This window comes from Cetorhinus maximus, chromosome 8 (assembly GCF_964194155.1).
Source record: "Cetorhinus maximus chromosome 8, sCetMax3.hap1.1, whole genome shotgun sequence".
NCBI classification, from domain to species: domain Eukaryota; kingdom Metazoa; phylum Chordata; class Chondrichthyes; order Lamniformes; family Cetorhinidae; genus Cetorhinus; species Cetorhinus maximus.
This window is the reverse complement of record NC_135886.1, coordinates 7,045,306-7,065,358: the sequence shown is the minus strand read 5'-3', so window position 1 is coordinate 7,065,358 and position 20,053 is coordinate 7,045,306. Positions and strand designations below refer to the sequence as shown.

Genomic DNA, 20,053 nt, shown 5'->3' with positions numbered 1-20,053 from the left:
TGTCAATTGGCCACACGTTGGGGGATTAGAACAGTCAGGTGCTTGATGGCCGGCATGGACACGATGGGCCGAAGGGCCTGTTCCTGTGCAGTATAACTCCATGACGTTGGGCACGCTGTATACTTGAGGTCATCCAAAACTCTGCTGCTGGTGCCCCATTCGCCCCTCACCCCTGTGCTTGCTGACCGACATTGACCCCCGGTCCGATTCTAAAATTCTCACCCTTGTCCTGGAATCCTTCCTTGGCCTCCCCACGTCCGTCACTCTGTAGTCTCCTCCAGCCTGATAGCCCTCCCGAGATCTCTGTGCGCCCCTAATGCCGTCTGGTCACTTGAGCATTTCTGATTTGATCGCTCCACCATTGATGCCCTCAGTTGCCTAGGACCCAAGCCCTGGGATTCCCTCCCTAAAACATCCTGCATCTCTATCCTCCTTTCCTGATTTTAAGACACTCCTTGGTGTGTCATGGGACCTTTTGCTCTTTTAAGGGTGCTATGTAAATAGAGGCTGTTGGGCACCAGCTGCTGTCTAGTACTCTAGTTGGTTACTTGACTGTGGAGGAATCACAACTGAGCCCAATCCTGAAGTCCGGACATGGGTCTTTTCCAAGGAAGGGTCAGGATTGGAATTTGGGTTGGGGTAATTAAAGCCAATTGCCATATCTCAACAGCCACCTGACGTGATTGACTGTCATGCAAACATACAAAACAGGAGCTGAAGTAGGCCATTCGGCCCCTTGAGCCTGCTCTGTCATTCAGTAAGATCATGGCTGATCTGTTTGTGTTTGGAGTTCCACATTCCCATCAATAAGTTTTGATTCCCTTGTCTAAAAAGAATCTATCTACCTCTGCCTTAAAAATATTCAATGACCCCGCCTCCACCACCTTCTGAGGCAGAGAATTCCAAAGTCGCACAACCCTCTGAGAGAAAAAAAATCTTCTCATCTCTGTCCTAAAAGGGCTACCCCTAATTTTTAAAACAGTTCCCCCTAGTTCTGGACTCACCCACAAGAGGAAACATCCTTTTCACGTCCACCTTGTCAATACCGTTCAGGATCTTATATACTTCAATTAAATCACCCCTCACTCTTCTAAACTCCAGTGGAAACAAGCCCAGTCTGTCCAACCTTTCCTCATACGACAACCTGCTCATTCCAGGTATCAATCTAGTAAACCTCCTCTGAACCGCCTCCAATTCTTTTACATCCTTCCTTAAGTAAGGAGACCAAAACTGCACGCCATATTTGAGATGCAGTTTCACCAATGCCCTGTGTGACGGAGATGTGCCCAGCAGATTTGGGGGGTGTTTTAAGATGCATTACTGCCCGCATTGATACTGACCTTTCCTTCCTCTTTGACCCTTTCGGGAGTGATTTTAGTTTATTTAAAAGGATTTCAGTCCCTTTAAAGAATCATGTGAGTCAAACCAACTTGGATGCAGCGGTGTTAATGCAGACCAGGGCAAGTTCTTGTCTCCAAAATATCATTAAACTCAAAAACTCTCACCGCGGATGTAAATGTAATACCTCCCTAAATTATAGGACTCCTGCCTTTACAGATTCAGAAATGGATTTGGAAACATTTGCAATTGCACTGTGACTATCCAGTTGGACAAGCACTTGGAATGAATAGTATATATTTGAATTTTACTTATGAATTGTCCATATAGATTTTTGTGCATTTAATTTTACAGAATTCAGCTGAAATGCATTAAAAAAAAAAAATTTCAATTAGTTTCCCCACCAATTTACTTTGCGGCGACCCCTGTTCCTTGATCCTGCTTAGTTAGTTATTATACTGGGGTTAAAAAAAGAGTTAAATTCTGAATGCAGATTGCATAGACTAGACTTGTATTGCCTTGCGTATAGAAGATTAAAGGGTGATTTTAATCAATGTGTTCAAGATGATGAAAGGAGTAGATAGGGTAGGTTGAGAGAGAAAATCATTCCGCTAGTTGGAAAGTCCAAACCCTTACAACTAAAGCTCAGCTGTTCGGGGGTGATATCTGGAAGTACATTGTCGCACTGTGTGGAAATCTGGAACTCTCTCAGCCCCTATTGAGGCTGGATAATTGATAATGTCATAACTGAGATTGAAAGATTTTTGTTAGGCTTATTAAGGATTACAGAATCTCACAAATGCCAGGCAATGATCATTTCCAACAAGAGAGAATCCAACTATCTCCCCTTGACATTCAACTTCATTATCATGACTGAATGCCCCACTATCAACATCCTGGGGCTTACCATTGATCAGAAACTGAACTGGACTAGCCATATAAATGCTGTGGCTACAAGAACAGGTCAGAGGCTGGGAATTCAGCAGTGGGTAACTCATCTCCTGATTTCCCAGAACCTGCTCACCATCTACAAGTCAGGAGTGTGACGGAATACTCCCCATTTTCCTGGATGAGTGCAGTTCCAACTACACTCAGCAAGCTCCACATCCTTTGGGATAAAGCATCTGCTTAATTCCTATCCATCACCTGAAGCATTCATTCCTTCCACCACCATGTCCATGGTGTATCATATCCAAGATGCACTGCATCAACTCTGCAAGGCTCCTTTGGCAACAGTTTCCAAACCCGCAAACTACCGCCTGGACAGACAAGGCCACCAGACACTTGGGAACATCACCACTTGAGAGCTCCCCTCCAAGTCCCAAACCATCCTGACTTGAAACTATATCGCCGTTCCTTCACTGTCGCTGGGTCAAAAGTCCTGGAACTCCCTACCAGATGTTCCTGCAACACATGGACTACAGCTGTTGAAGAAGGCAGCTTGCTGCCACCTTCTCAAGGGCAATTAGGGTTGGGCAATAAATCTTGGTCTAGCCAGTGACGCTCTCATCCTATGAATTCATTTTTTAAAAAAGGTGGGTTGATGGAGTTGAGGTGCAGATGAGCCATGATCTAATTGGATAGCAGAACAAGCTTGAGGGGCTGAATGGCCTATTCCTATGTTTCTATCTCTCTAGTACTTAAGATTTGCTATCTTGTATCTCTGCTGTTTTAGCTGCTGGTTGTGTAGACAAATAGGAGCCAGTGTTTTGATCAAGCATGCTTCCATTTTAAAATGGGCAGGGTATGTGGGGGTGGAATATGGTCTTATTTTTGGTGCACTAGTCAGTTTGTTTAGAGTGCCTAACCGGTTGCAAAAAAAAATCAGGTACTTAATGGGTTATGATTCTGTTGATATAGGTAAAGCAATTGCATATCAATTTCTTCAGCTTTTGCATGCTAATCATTGCCCTCTAATCTCTGGTTTATTGCATTCATTGCTTGTTACACTCTGAGATCGACAAGAATGCCACATGGGAAGATTGTGAAACTTTGAAACTATTTATAGAATGCAATAGCAAAATGCCAGTTTTGCAATCTCTGAACCAGACAGAGACAGACATTACCTATAATTAACATTTTTAAATTAATGTTATAATTTAGGTTACAACATCTGTTCCCAGGAGTAACCATTTCATTTGGATTTGTTGTATAAATGAGGGGATCTGAATATATTCTGCATGCACCAGGTTTGTTTGAGGAGGTCAAAAAGGAGGGTCGATAAGGGTAGCTTGTTTAATATAGTCTACAAGGATTTTAGCAAGGCTTTGTGCAAGGTTCCACATGACAGACTGATCAATAAGTTAGAAATTCATGGGATTCAAAGTGGCAAGTTGGATCCAAAATTGGCTCAGAGGCAGGAAACAAAGAGCTATGGTTAACAGGTGTTTCTGTGACTGGAAAACTGTTTCCAAAGAGGTTCCGCAGGGCTCTGTACTGGGTCCCTTACTATTTGTGGTATATACTAATGACTTAGGCTAAACGTCGGGTTCATGATGAAGAAATTTGCAGATGATCTAAGAGTTGACGTGGAGGGGCCTAGAAAGAGTGAATAGGAAGGACTTAGTTAGCGGAGAGGTCAATAACCAGAGGCCACAGATTTAAGGCAAGTGGTGGAAGGATTAGAGGGGATTTGAGGAGAAATGTTTTCACTCAGAGGGTGGTGGGGATCTGGCACTCACTGCCTGGAAGGGTGACAGAGACAGAAACTGTCATTGCGTTTTTAAAACCTTGAGGTGTCATAACTTACAGGGCTATGGACCAAGAGTTGGAAAGTGGGATTAGACTGGATAGCTACCAGCACAGACATGATGGGCTAAGTGGCCTCTTTCTTGTGCTGTAAATATTTCAATATCTGAGTGGTGTCTATTTATGTGGGTTTATCTGATATTCACTTATTATATGAAAACCGGCGTGGAGTACGATAAAAATAATGTTCATGTTTTACTTTGCACTGTTGTAACTCCAGTTTCAAAATTCCTTAAGACAAGAGCATATCTGTTATAAAGCCTGTGTTTCATGGTACTTGCAAATTGGCACATGGGATCAGTGACCTGTTTGAAGGTTGGGATGCTGAAAAGGGTTAATGAATGCTTATTGATTTTTCTAACACGACGGCAATAAGTAGTTGATTAAGTGCAAACAAGTCACGGACCCGTAACCTTGTACTTGGCGCAGAGTGCCCAGAGAACCTTTTTTATGGCAGTGGGTGGGGTGGGGAGTAGCAGGAGCTTGAAGTGTGTTGTCTGTTCTGTGCCGTTGAGGTCTGGAGGGCTTTACATTGCATTTTGACAATGTGGGGTTTTTATGGGGGAAAAGATGTTTGCTTTGAATCACGTCTGATGGGAATGAAAAGCTGTCACGGCTGATCTGACGGAGTCTGATCAGACTCCTGTGTCACACAGACAGTTAGGTACAAAATCCTCTAGCAGGTGAATAAAACTCTCATTTACATAGCGCCTTTTAAAGTAGTAAAATGCTTCAAGGCACTTCACAGGTGTGTTATTGACCAAAATTCGACATCGAGTCACATAAGGACAGGTGAGTTTTAAGGCTCATCTTAAAGGAGGAAAGAGAGAGAGAGAAAGGTTTAGGGAGGGAATTCCAGAGTTTGGAGCCCAGGTAGCTGAGCACCAATGATGGATCTGGATGTGCAGGAGGCCTGAATTGGAGTAATGGTGACAATGGTTTATCACTTCTGAGGTTAGTGAGATGGGATTTTTGTTTTTTTAAGAAAAAAATATGATATTTAATATTTATTTCAACATGAGATTTTTGGGAATTTATTTCTAGGCATGGATTGGGAATTTTGGAGGAACTCGGAAGTGCAGTATGCTGGAGTAGGTTTTGCAAGGGAGAGAGAGTATATAGATACCCGTTAGGGATGTTAGTCCTCCAGGATTGTCCTACCATCTTTAGAAATCGAAGGTTAATCTCCAGAACACTGATGCAAGCCAAGCTCAGGAGGAAAATCACAGGGGTATAAAATAAAACATTGGTGGCATGTGGATATAGGGCATGTTTTGTGATGGGGCATCTGGGAACAGTGCCATCTCTTCCAATGTGCAATGCTGCCGCGGTGAATTGACTGGGTGCCTGACGTGTTAACATGTAGGTACATTAAGCAATTAGAAAGGCCAAGAGTATGTCAGCCTTCAGTGCAAGAGGCTTTCTGTATAAAATAAGGCATTGCTGCTTTGGTGAGATTACATTGTGCACAGTTTTGGTCTGCCTACCTAAGAGTGCAACTAAGGTTATTAAGACGAATTCCTGGGGTGACTGGTTTAGCCTATGAGGAGAGATTGAGTAGAATGGGAGTTTAGAAGAATGAAAGGTAATCTCATTGAAACATGTAAAATTCTTAAGAGGGCACGAGGATGTAGATGCTAGAGGCTGGTTTCCCCACCTGGGGACTCTTGAACTAGGGGGGTCACAGTCTCAAGATAAGGGGTTGGTCATTTGGGACAGGAATGAGGAGAAATTTCTTCACTCAGGGGGTCATGAATCTTTGGAATTCTGTACCCTGGAGAGTTATGGATGCTCACTCATTGGCCAGCATCTTCCGGTTGGCAAGTGGGGGGCGAGGCCCGCTCGCCGATGTGTAAAATGACGCGCGGTGACGTTGGGTGTGCGTCCCGATGTCACCCTGCGTCATTTAAATTGTCAGTTTGGCCTATTAAGGCCATTAAAAAACCAATTGAACTCATTAATGGACCTCTGGGTCTATACTCGATGGAGTTTAGAAGGATGAGGGGGGATCTGTTTGAAACTTACAGAATACTGAAAGGCCTGGATAGAGTGAACGAGGGGAAGATGTTTCCATTAGTAGGAGAGACTAGGACCCGAGGGCACAGCCTCAGAGTAAAGGGAAGACCTTTTAGAACAGAGATGAGGAGAAACTTCTTTAGCCATAGAGTGGTGAATCTATGGAATTCGTTGCCACAGAAGGCTGTGGAGGCCAGGTCATTGAGTGTATTTAAGACCGAGATAGATAGGTTCTTGATTGGTAAGGGGATCGAAGGTTATGGGGAGAAGGCGGTAGAATGGGGTTGAGAAACTTATCAGCCATGATTGAATGGCGGAGCAGACTCGATGGGCCGAATGGCCTAATTTCTGCTCCTATGTCTTATGGTCTTGGCGGGCAGGCCGGGAGCCCAGGCGGGCTTGTGAAAAAACATGAAACCTCATCCATGGGCGGGGATGAGGTTTCATGAGTGATTTTTAAAAAAATGCAGAATATTTTACAATAAAAGTTATGGACATGTCCCAGCTTATGCGACAGTGTCACATGAGGGGACATGGCAGGGAATTTTTTTTCTAATCTTTATTGAAAGTTTTAAATCGGTGCCGATCTCCCTGAGGCAGCACTTTGCCTCAGGGAGATCTGTGCGCTCTTTCGCATGCATCCCCCACGCCCGCACCGGGAGCGCATAGCGCTTCCTGGCGCACGCCACGCTGGGCGGGCATTAATTGGCCCGCCCCGATTGGGGGCACCGATGGGAAGCATCTCTTTCACCCCCTCCCCCCCCCCCCCCCAACCAATGGGGGTAAATGTTGTCCATTGAGTACATTGAAGAGATCAATAGATTTTTGAGCACTAAGGGAATCGTGGAATTTGGGGGTAGGATGGGAACACGGAGTTAAGGTCAGCCTTGGTCTTGAGTTCTTAGTGAATAGGTTTTAGGGGCCGTACGGCGCACTCTAGCTCCTGTTTCTTAGCTTGCCTCTTAAGTGTGTAAAAACAACAACACCTGAAGGGTTGTGGTTGAAATCCATACCTGAATGAAGCAAGAATGGAGCTGTAATCGTGTTACTGGAAGAGGAAGGCGACCCATCTGTGCAGGGCCTGTAGAGACAGGTTTCTCGAGATCTCAACTGGCACCAACCCACTTTAATCTGTTGAGTAATTGATTGAAAGAAATACTGTGAGCCTTAGGACAGTGAATTGTTTCTGTAGCTACATTCACAAGCTGATCTGAGTCCTTTCCTGTTAACCAATAGATTTTGTATCAAACTACGGTGCCACTATTTCTTGCAACGCAACAGGACCTAGAACCAGAGATCCTGAAATAAGATATACACACAGCTTTAAATTAACTTAAAGTGACAGTGGTCCTGTGATCTCAGTATTCGAAGAGATGCCTTTTTGCATCAGGGAATTTTCCATTTACAAACCAGAATGTTTTCAAACTCTGTCCAATTTCTGTATCAAAGAACGTGTTGAAAACTTGATTCTGGATACCTATAAATATATTTCACTTCCATCATCCTCATTAATTCAGATCGAGTTCAGTAATCTGAAGGAAAAAGATCGGCTGATTTGCAGAAAACATTTTTTTGTAAAATTGCTGGAGTACAGTGGAATTGTTTGTTTGAGTGAAGACCGATGACTGATCAGGAAAGTGTGGAATGTTCTTTATTTTTATATGATTTCCAAAAGACGAGCTGCATTTACTGAATTAAGTGAATCTGGTTCATTGTCTAACAGGCGCGAGATCATCAAACTCATAACAATTTCTCGTAGTCACAAGGTGCTTCACAAGTGCTTTATCCGGGCACCATGTGACACTGAGCCACATCGAGATATCAGGGCAGGTTCAAAGAGGTAGGTATTAAGGATCTTAAAGGAGGAGAGGGGCAGGGAGGAAATTACAGAGCTGAAGGAATCTGAAGGACAGCTGAAGGTCCTGCCGCCAATCGTGAAGCGATTAAAATTGGGGATGTGTAAGCGGGGTGTCCGGGATTTTCCTGGGCTGTCCCTTAATTTGACCTTTAGCCCCGCGTCCTGGGTCATGCCTCCCCGGAATTCATCTCTCGGTCCATCCCACGTGTTTGAGCGTTCATCAGCCTCTAAAGTACCGTGATTGGCGGGATGTCCGGAGTGGGAGGAGGAATGTTCAATACTACACCACCCCCCTCGCCCTCACTGTGTGTAAGAGGTCAGAATTGGAGGAGCGCAGAGATCTCCGAGAGTTGTAAAGCCAGTGGAAGCCACAGAGATGGGGAAGGTGAAAGTATGGAGGGATTTAAACACCAGGATGAGAAATTGAGGTGTTGCCAGACTGGGACCAGCTCTTAGCTTGGGAAGCCAGGAGTGATGGGTGTGTGGGGTACTTGGCAGGAGTTAGAATACAGGTAGCCAAGTTTTTGGATCAGATCCAGTGGCAGTATTTGGTGACTTAAATGGGCCCAAGTTGGATCTGGTTTTAGTTTGAATTTCTCACAGTTCAGCCTCCCTGGGCAAGGGGAAACCTTTTGACTGTCAGTTTGGAGCCGGATTCTGTAATGTTCAATTGTTTGGTGTCTGATTGTGTGTCTGGTATCTGTTCTGTGTCATTAGTCGAGCCTGGGTGTGATTACTTAGGGAAAGAGAAACTAAACTGTAGGCAAGTAACCATAAGAATGTGAGCAGACATTTTAAAGCATTGAATAAAACTCCTGTTACCGAGATGCACTCCAGGTTCTATCGTCTCTGCTGAGCTGTTGAGATAAGTATTATGCTCCAGAGGGTAAGATCAACCAGATATTCCAGAACCTTCATACCATTTACTGCACATTTTAAGCCTAGATCTGTTAGGCTAACCAAAGATGAACATCCATCTTGCTCCATGCAGATCAGTTGCTGCGTTTATTCTTCACTTCACAAGTACTTCTTTGCTTTCCCCTCTTTCTCTTTTTTCCCCTTTCTCTTTCTTTCTCTCTCTCTCTCACTCCACATTAGGATTCTTCTGCAGTAATAGTTCTCCAACACCAGAGAGTGCTGTTACTTCATTAAAGCTCCCCAAAATCATTGCAAGTTAAGAGTGTAACAGAAAAAAAGATAGAACAGAGACACCACTGTCAAGATTCATGAAGCCGAAGGTGATATTACTTATTTTTTAAAGTCTCTTTTTGTCCTGCTCCTTGATCAGGAGTTAATCCAATTCCTGTAGGTGCCTGTTTCATGTATTTTAGTTTTTAACCACTGTCTTGGCTCCATTTCATACTGTTTTCTCCATAAGCGTTGGGCTTTACTTAGTTCCTTGTCCACCTTGCCTTTCATTTCTTGACCTTGACCATGATGCCTAGGTTCACATCAGCATCCCAGGCACTCAAAAGTACCCTGGATCATTACATATAAAATAAAAAACTGATAACGCTGGGGAACAGAGTTAACACTTTTTCAGACCGAGAATCATTTATGTCATGTGCGGGCACGGTGGGGAGCGTGATGGACTTTTCCCAGTTCAGCCCCTCTGGGGAAGGGCAAACCTTTTGAATGTTAGTTTGTAGCTAGATTCTGTGGTGTTCGATTGTTCGGTGTTTGATTGCATATCTTGTATCTGCTCTCTGTGTGTGATTAGTTAAGCCTGGGTGTGGCTACTTGGAGAAATGTACTGGAGGCAAGCAATTGTAAGCATGAGAGCAGACATTTTAAAGCATTGAATAAAACTCCTGTTACAGACGTATAGCCTGGCTTGTATCATCTCTGCATATCTGAGTGTTACGACCGGGTGAAGAGGAGTGAGCTGGCTCCGCTTTTATTCAGCCCCCTGGGTTGGTCACAACAAAGGTTTTTAAAAAAAATTCCTTCCCCTGTAGATGCCTTTTCAATCCAAATGTGTTTACGTAGTAATAAGGAGCCAATCAAACCAGGTTTTCTTGAGTCAAAGAAAGAATAGTTTATTACACACACACACACACACACTTATCAGAAGTAAGAAAGTCGGAGTCCAAAAAAATGAAAGTAAAAAGAATATACGAGTAAGTCCTTTGCTTGTCCGTGAGGCATAGGTTGTAGAACAGTGCAGCTGTTTGAAGTTAGTTGGTATCTGGTAGGAGTCTGGAGTTGACTTACTTCAGGTCTGCACTCTGATGAAGACACTCTGGCTGGAGAGAGAGAGAGAGATCCTTCCTGCTCTTTTCCAGCAGAGATTCAGATGACTGTCATGTTTCTTTTTTTCCCTGCTTGTCCTATCTTTCTTGGCAGAGACAGTTTTAAACTCTTTTCTGTATATTCCCGGAAGCGAATTCGATTAGCAACCATTGTTGTAGTAATCCCAGTTTTTTGATCTTTCGTCTCCGAAACCTTTTGACACATTGTTTTGTTTGAGATATAAATCAACTGGAGATGGGGTTGTTTCATCCTCCCACAAGGGGTTTTGAGTGTCTGGTAGGGTGTAATTGGCTAGGTAGCAGTTACTGTTGTCCTCACAGAATTTTGGTGGATTAAAAGTCCCAGCACTTTGCATTTTTAATGCCTTCCTTTCAAGAATCTCTGTTTGAAGTGGATCTTGACCCCTGCCCCACCCACCCCCCAACCAGGTGTGAAATTCCATGCAACACCTCAGAGCAGGTCTGCAGTTCAATTTATACAGATTTTCCAGAGAAGTGGTCAAATTTACAGTGTTGGACATCAGGTGACTGCTGGTTTCCATCTTTGGTCAGTGTCTTTACTTGTATTTTTTTTAAACAGGTTATCTTTAAACAGTTCAATACGCCTGTGGTTAGCTGGTGAGGCTGTAGGTAGCTCTCACTCTGTCACGGTTTTTTCTGTCATGACACGAGGCTTAAAACTGTTCCTGTTTGGTGGGGGGATCGAGAACCAGAGACACAGATTTAAGATGGTCGGCAAAAGAAGCAAAGGGGACATGAAGGAAACGTTTTTTTCCTGCAGCGAGTGGTTAGGGCCTGGAATGCTCTGCCTGAGAGTGTGGTGGAGGCGGGTTCAATCGAGGCTTTCGAAAGGGAATTGGATAAGCGCCCGAAGGGAAAACGTTTGCAGGACTGCAGGGAAAGGTGGTGGCAGGAGGAGGGGGTTGGTGGGGTGGGGGACTAGCTGAATTACTCTGGCAGGGAGCTGGCTCAGGCTCAATTGTCGGAATAACCTCTTCCTGTGCCGTAGCCATTCTATGATTGTATCCTGTAAATGGACAGATACGGAAAAGGCAGATTCACATATGGGTGTGTGTGCGCAGGTACATATCTGATTCCTGTTGTAAAAGTGGACTTTCCTATTTCACGGTTATTAATGCACATGGATAATATCAAATTGCACAAAAATAAGAATGATTGTAAAAGGGGAAGTGGCTTATCCCTCTGTCTCCTGGATACACCACCCCTATATTGACACTCTCAGAGCCTGGGCACTGCAAGTTCACCAGTACATCTTACAATTCGTCAAAGTTTCAGATTCCGTGTTGAGGTTGCGTTTTTGTGGATCAGAAATGTTGAAGCCTTTGGACAGAAACCTGACAAAACCAGCCTTCAAAAGGCCATCTCTAAGTGGCCTTTTCCTTATCTGTTCATTTGTGTAATGCAATCATAAAACGGTTATGGCACAGGAAGAGATTATTCGGCCAATTGATCTTGTGCTGGCTCTCTGCCAGAACAGTTCAGCTAGTCCCACTACCCTTACCCCACACCTCGCCTTTCCCTGTGATCCTGCAAACGTTTTGCCTTTTGGGTGTTCATCCAATTCCCCTTTTGAAAGGAAGAGGCTCTGAAGAAGAGTCATACGGACTCGAAACGTTAACTCTGGGTTTTTTTTCTCTCCACAGACGTCGTCAGACCCGCTGAGTTTTTCTAGCGTTTTCTGTTTTTGTTCCCTTTTGAAAGCCCTGATTGAATCTGCCTCCACCACACTCTCTCAGGCAGTGCATTCCAGATCCTAATCGCTTGCTGTGTACAAATGTTTTCCTCCTATCCTCTTTTTTTGCTTCTTTTGCCAATTATCTTAAATTGGTGCCCTCTGGTTCTCGATTCTTTCACTAGTTTCTCCCCTGTCTGCTCTGTCCAGACCCTTCATGGTTTTGAATACCTCGATCAAATCTCTTCTTGATCTTCCCTGAAGAGGACAGCCCTATCTTCTGCAATCTGACTTCATAGTTAAAGTCTTATTTATCTTAGCGCTGTTTGCATGCTCTTGCTGTGTGCAAATTGGCTCTCGTGCTTCTCCACATTACAACAGGCCCCAGGCCTTTTGGAGGTATTGTCGGGCATTGCGAATAAACAACCCCACTCCATCCTGTTTTCAAACGGGCTTCAGCTTTGGAGTTGGCAGCTCTCTGTCACCTTTTTTATAAGTGTCCATTCATACGTGGAATGATACTCAATGATCAATTTAACGTTGCCGGGGGGGCCAGGGGGAGTCGATGGGGGTGGCGTTTCCAGTTGTGCTCAATACTCTCCTCAACCAACATCAAAAATCGGGGAAGCTCAAAAAGGCCAGAATTGGAGGGAGGCAGAGATCTCGGAGATCTGTAGGGTTGGAGGAGGCTTTTGTTTCTTTATTGTTTCGTGGGATGTTGGCATCACTGGAAAGGCCAGTATTTACTTATTGCCCAACTCTAATTGCCTCTTGAACTGAGTGGCGTGCTAGGCCATTTCAGAGGGCAGTTCTTGAGTCAACCGCGTTGCTGTGGGTCTGGAGTCACATGTAGGCCAGACCAGGTAAGATCAACAGATTTCCTTCCCTAAATGCCATTCCAGATGGGTTTTTATGACTATCGATGATAGTTGTCGTGGTCACTGGAACTAGTTTTGTAGTCCAGATTTATTAATTGAATTTAAACCCCACCAGCTGCCCTAGAAGGATTTGAGCCCATGTCCCCAGGGCATTAGGGCTGCACCTCTGGATCACTAGTTGAGTGATATTACCACTACACCACTGTCTCCTCTTCAAAGTCACAAGGATAGGGAGGGGCAAGGCCACGGGGGTGGGGGGGGTTTGAAAATAAGAATGAGAATTTTAAAATTGAGGTGTTGCCAGTCTGGGAGCCAATGTAGATCAGGGAGCGCAGGGGCGATGGGGGAACAGGATTTGCTGAGTGCAACCGATGCCAGTCAGCAGCAGCTCGCTTGGGTCAGTAGCGTTTTGGGCGTCTCTCTGAGTTCTCTTGCTCTGTAGCTGGTGGAGATGTTGCCCCCGAACACATTCTCCCTGTCCTTGTGACGTGGGCAAGGCTGGTGGCAATTACCCATCCTTGGTTGTCCTTGAGAAGGTAGTAGTTGCTCTTTCCCTGCAGTCCTTGCGATGATACTCCCATAATGGACTTGGAATGGGGAACTCTAGTGTCCTGACTCATTGACAACGAAAAGGTCGGTGATACATGCTTAAGAATTTTGTATTGTGCTCCCCTATTTTCAGTGAACTAAAACTGTGTACAAGAGGTGAATTGTTCATGAGCTATTAAATTCTTTAAAATCATTACAGTCTATTGAGTCCATGCCATTATTATAGGTTATATTTCAGAGTTCTGATTTTAAACAGGCGAGGAGTAATTAGGGAGGTAGAAGGTTCAATAGTAGCTTTCAAAAGAGAATTGGATAAGTACTTTTTTAAATTCTTACATGAGACGTGGGCTTTTGCCCATCTCTAATTGCCCTTGAGAAGGTGGTGGTGGTGAGCTGCTGCCTTGAACCGCTGCACCCACATTGTCGTTATGTAGGATGTTCCAGTAATTTTCACCCAGTGACAGTGAAGGAACGGCGAGTATAGTTCCAAGTCAGGATGGTGAGTGCTTTGGAAGGGAACTTGCAGGTGGCGGTGTTCCCATGTGTCTGTGGCCCTTGACCTTCGAGGTGGTAGAGGTCACGGGTTTGGAGGGTGCTCTCGAAGAAGGGAATACTGGAAGGGGAAAACATTTGCAGGGCTGTTGGGAAAGAGCGGGGGTGAGTAGAATTAATTGGATAATCCACCAAAGAGCTGGGGTGTGCAGAATGGGCCGAAAGGCCTACTTCTGTTCTATATCATTTGATGATTCTAAGCCAGGATTGTGTGCGACTTGGGGAGCACCGTAGCTCAGAAAAAGGGGATTGAGGGAATATCCAGGCATCCAGAATACTTTGTGAATGGACTGACATAGTCTTACCCCCCCTTCCCTCTCAGAGAAGATAAACAGACGGCAGTCTATTTTCAATGTCTTTCTCTCGCCTTCTCTTTCTCGTGCTTTTGTATCCTGACAGATTAATGAAAAGCAACAAGACTAGACACACAATCCTAGCCCCACGTGTTAGGTGAAAGAAACTTGAAGAGAGGTGTCACACACAGTGTTTCCAGTTGGATGATAGCCATGCCTTCTGGTTGCATGCCTCTTGCACCTGTATTGACCTGCATGTTTCCTCTATCAACATTAGAGTCATTGACCATTTTCATAAACATGTCAAGCTCCTACTGTTTGGGTTTGAATACAGTGTCTCCCAGATGCTGTATAAACTGTTCAATGAGATCCAGAGTAACCATGGGTTTAATCTGTTTGTTGTGGCTTAGCTGGCAGTGTCCAAGGTTCTGGGTTCAAGTCCCATCCAAGGGCACAAAAATCAAAAACAAAAATACCTGGAAAAACTCAGCAGGTCTGGCAGCATCTGCAGAGAGGAGCACGGTTAACGTTTCGAGTCCGAATGACCCTTCAACACAAAAATCAAGGCTGACGTTCCAGTGAGGTACTGAGGGTGTGCTGCACTGTTGAAGATCATGTCTTTTGGATGAGATGTTAAACTGCGGCCCCATCTGCCTGCTTTATTGGTGTAAAGGATCCCATGGTTCTATTTTTAAGAGGCGCGGGAGTTATGCCTGATATCCTGGCCAATATTTACCCCTCAATCAACAACATAACAAAACAGTTCTAAAGGACTTAACTGGCTGCAAAGTACTTTTAAAAGTCTGGTGGTAATGAAAAGTGCCATGTAAACGTGAGTCGTCTGCTTTTTCAGTTGATAGCACTCTTGCCTCTGGGACAGGAGGACCTGGGTTCATAATCCCACTCTAGAACCTTGACCACAAAATCTAGACTGACACTCCAGTGCAGCGTTGACTGAGTGCAGCACTGTCGGTGATGTCGCCTTTTGGACAAGGCATTAAACCGTGGCTATTTGTTTTTTTCCCTGCCTGAGAATCAGAATGGAGCACAGATGGTAGCACGCCTGTTGGAGAATCCAATCATTTTCTTTCTTCCACTGATTCAGATGGAGGGAAAATCCACTGGGGTTCAGAAGTCTTCCCCATCTCTCTCCCTCTCTCTCTCTTTCAGCTCCAGCCAGATGATGCTGACCACCTTGACCCACAAATCAAAATGACACCATCTTTAAATTCTTGTATTCCATCATGGTATCTATCATCACAATGACAACTTGCATTTGTATAGCACCTTTAACATAGCAAAGCATCCCTAGGTGCTTTATTGGAGTATTATCAAATTAAAATTTGATACCTGAAACCGGATAAAGAGATATTAGGACAGATGATGAAAAGCTTGGTTAATGAGGTAATGAAAGAAAGACTTGCACTTATATAGCGCCTTTCACTGCCTCAGGGTGTCCCAAAATGCATTGCAGCCAATGAAATACTTTTTGAAGTGTAATCACTGTTGTATTGTAGGAAATGCAGCAGCCAATTTGTGCACAGTAAGCTCCCAGATACAGCAATGTGATAATGTCCCGATGACCTATTTTATCTATTAGTTGAGAGACGACTATTGGCCTGGTAGAATTTGGGCAGTGTCTTTAAAGGCAGAGAGGGGCAGAGGAATTCGGGGGGAAATTCTGGAGCGTAGGGTTTAGGGAGTTGAAGGCATAACCAGCCATGACAGAACAAATGAAATTGGACCCTTAATCAGGTCAGGCTATTCAACTAGAGTGGCATCACTGCTAAATTTCACATCACATTCTAATTACTGGGTTATTTCCCTTTTGAACATTTTCTTCAAGTATTTTCAAATTGTAAAGATTCTAAACCCATGCTACACAAAACTGGATAATTAACCTTGTGTTTCTTAATCATCAGTTTACAAAGGAATAAAGTACAATGTTAAACCCATTTTTTTTTTTTTAACCTCTTTTCGATTGACTTCATTAGTTTGAATGAAAGAAGCAGAATTCACTCTGAATGTAGAATCAATTCTCTTCCTGCAGCAAGGGCATAAATCCTCAACTATGTACAAATGTATCCTGTAAAGCAGCAAAAGAGATCATAAGTTATTTTAATTCCCATTGTTCCACACCCCCCCCCCACCTCCCTCAACGCCCCTTCACACCCTCCCCTGACCCTCTGTCAGGTGAAGATTCCATGGGTACCCATAAGCCCCCCCACCCCACCCCCCGCTCTCCCAGGGCACAATCTGGTGGAGGGCAGGCTGGGCTGATGTGGGATTCCTGGCCGGGTTGGGAGTGGGGGGAGCTGTCATTTAGGCTCATCAATGGGAGAATTGACACCCATTATCCCTCAGGCCACCACAATTTGGCGGTAGCTTATGGATTATGCGGTGGCCGCACTGCTTTCCCCACGCCCATTGGAAGGACGCCCACCAGGCCCTGTTGGGTTTGCTAGTGGCCTCCCAGGAAGGTGATTGGGAGGTGGTCATGCCTTCAACTTCCTAAACCCCACGCTCTGGAATTTCCCCCTGAATTCCTCTGCCCCTCTCTGCCTTTAAAGACGCTCCCCAAATTCTACCAGGCCAACATTCATCTCTCAACCAATAGAAAAAACAGGTTATCAGGACATTATCGCATTGCTGTTTCCGGGAGCTTGCTGTGTGCAAATTGGCTGCCACATTTCCTACATTACAACAGTGACCACACTTCAAAAACAATGTCCATGGGTGTAAAGCACTCTGGACATCCTGCGATTGTGAAAGGGGTTATAGAAATGCAAGTCTTTTCCTCTTCTTTCGTTTCTCCCTCTTCCTGTAAGTACAGAACGTTTTAAACAGAACACTTGTGTTTGTTTAAATAGATGTTCTCGCTGTCTCAACATTGTCAATGTCACATGCTGTAGATCAGAGGATGAGCTGGCCATTGTGTTAAAGGTCAACCATTAACAAGGTCACTAAAGGGGCTGAGGAAAAAAGGGCTGACATTTGTCAGCATAAAGCAGAAACAGCATTTAAGGTCATTTGATTTATCTCCCTCTGTCTCTGCATGAAACTCCAGTAATAGCCAGAGCCACACCCAGCCATCTCAAAAAATAAATACCAGCGGTTTCGATATGACAGTGTGAAAAACATAAATTGCTGGAGATGTCTTTTTTTTTTGTTGGAGATATGCTGTAGCCTCACTAGAAAATAATATTTTTGACTTCCTGTAGCAGTTGATGCCTGCATTTTATAAATGTGGGAGTGTTGGCGAGTATATGCGCACGTGTGCGGAGTGGTGTTGAGTGCATCTGCTGTCTGTGGGGATAGCATTATGTGCACGTATGTGATGCTTAGTGTCGATCTCGCAGTATTTTCCAGTGAAACTCTTTAGATGACTTCTTGTATCTTGCCAGCCCCCCTCATGTTTGTGTCTCTCCTTCCTCTCCCCTTCTGTCTTTCCCCTTGAGCCCAGTATCTTTACCACAGATTTTTCATGTGGCACCCTGTTGAATCTGAAAGTCCCATACTGCAGCCTTTGGATTGCCTTTAGTCTCTCTCAGCTCATCCTTCAAAGAGCGCCATAAGGTCGGCCTATCTTGGCCTACTGTTTTGAAATGTTTCCTGTTGTCTTTCTTTCAGTCTCGTCCCTTGTAACAAATTCCAGCATTTCACCAACAGCTACATTTGCTGTTGTCTGATTTTAATATGTTATTAACAACTTTGACCCATGATACTTGGGGCCTGAATCGGAGATGAAACAAGAAATCTCCAATACGGGAGTTCAGTTGGAGCTGATCTCCCATTATTTTGAGGAGGACTAGATCTGGTATAGGAAATCTTATGGCGCAGTAGGTAGTGTCCCTGCTTCTGAGCCAGGAGCTCCAGGTTCAAGTCCCACCCGGGACTTGAAGGCCAAGGAAGGTGCGTTCATAACGTGGCCAAACAAGTTGAGTATCAACCTGCAAATCCTCCTGCTGCATGCTAATGGCAGGCGGTAAGAGTGGGAGAGGTGCTGGTCAGCCATGTGATCGAAAGAATTTTGGAGCCTCTTCCAACACTACCCATTGCTCCAAACTACAACAGCATGTTGCCACGGCAACTCGGACTCCGAGTGATCTGTAACACATTACGGGGTCTGGATACTAGATCAGATGGACGTCCTTTCTGTGAGCATTCAAGACAGAGGAAAGATAGATTTTTCTTTTATGGCGATCCCCATAAGAACATAAGAAATAGGAGGAGGTGTAGGCCATTCGGCCTCTCGAGCCTGCGCTACCATTCAATGAGACCATGGCCGATCTTCCACCTGAACCCCACTTTGCCACCCTATTCCTGTGCCCCCTGATTCCGGGTGTCCATCTCGTTTGATCTCCGCCTCAATGAGTGAACGTCCACAGCTCTCTGGGGTGGAGAATTCCAAAGATTCACACGACCCTTTGAATGAAGAAATTTCTCCTCCACTCATCTCAGTCCTATAAGGCCTGCTCCTACTGGCATGAGCAGCGGATTTAGATCTCGGAGTTAAAATTGACACCGTTCTGACATGCAGTCTAGAACTGATCCTGTGATTTCTTGGTGTTGGTTAGTGGCGTCTGTGTTGTCGTCTGGTATAAAACTACAAGCCTCGTCTGGCCGACATCCACAGGGGCGTGAAGAATTTACAGAGCAGAGTCTGGAATTTCTGTCGCCTTCTAGGGCTTTACTCTCATCCCGCACAAAATGGGGGCAGAGATCGGGACTCTGCATGTGGCTGTGCGGAATTCACTGAGCTGGTTTACCAAATAGCAGGGCAGCATCTCCAAAAATCCCTTCTTCCTAAATTCCAATCAGTAAAATAATCCAGCTGTTTTAATTTTTGTGGCTTTTCTCTGTGTCTATTTTTCCTTCCCCACTCAATGCCAGTTGCCTCCACATTGCATTTTTCATCCATTGTCTTATGGGCAGGTGGTATCTCGTGCTCCTCCTTTCAGTTTGACCCCGTGATGGGATTTGTGGCGTTTCTCAACCACAACGTCAAACTTTTAAAGCCCTTTTAACGTAGTTGAACATCCAAATGCGCTTCAGAGGACCGCTATCAAACCAAATTTGACACTATAAGTCACATAATAGGATGATAGGCTGGGTGACCAAAAAGCTTGATCTAAGAGATATGTTTTAAGGAGGACAGAGAGGTTGGGAGGCGAAGAGGTTTCTGGAGGGAATTCCAGAGCTTAGGGCCTGAAGGCATGGTCTCCAATGGGGGAGGGATGAAAGCCGGGGATGAGCAGGAGGCCAGAATTAGAGGGGTACAGAGGGTTGTGGGGCTGGAGGTGATTACAGAGATAGAGAGGGCTGAGGGCATGCAGGAAGTTGAAAACAAGGATGGACTTTTACCATTTCCCCCATCCTTCTTTCCTCCTATCAGGCTTGTAGCCACTCCTATCAGGAGATTTTAAAAATTCATTTTATGGGATGTGGGTGTCGCTGGCTAGGCCAGCATTTATTGCCCATCCCTGACAGTTGTGAGGGGCGAATGTTACTTGCCACTTGTTAGCCCAAGCCTGGATATTATCTAAGTCTTGCTGTATTTGGACATGGACTGCTTCAGTATCTGAGGAGTTGTGAATGGTGCTGAACATTGTGCAATTATCAGTGAACATCCCCACTTCTGACCTTATGATGGAAGGAAGGTCATTGATGAAGCAGCTGAAGATGGTTGGGCCGAGGACACTACCCTGAGGAACTCCTGCAGTGATGCCCTGGAGTTGAGGTGACTGACCTCCAACAACCACAACCATCTTCCTTTGCGCTAGGTATGACTCCACCCAGCGGAGAGTTTTCCCCCGATTCCCATTGATTCCAGTTTTACTAGGGCTCCTTGATGCCACACTTGGTCAAATGCTGCC

The 20,053-nt window shown here is 44.8% G+C and overlaps 1 protein-coding gene across 1 annotated transcript in view; it reads left to right on the top strand.

Annotated features, from left to right (window-relative positions):
* Positions 1-20,053, top strand: part of plekha6 (pleckstrin homology domain containing, family A member 6) — a 293,021-nt gene that overhangs the window by 23,987 nt on the left and 248,981 nt on the right. The window lies entirely within an intron of this gene.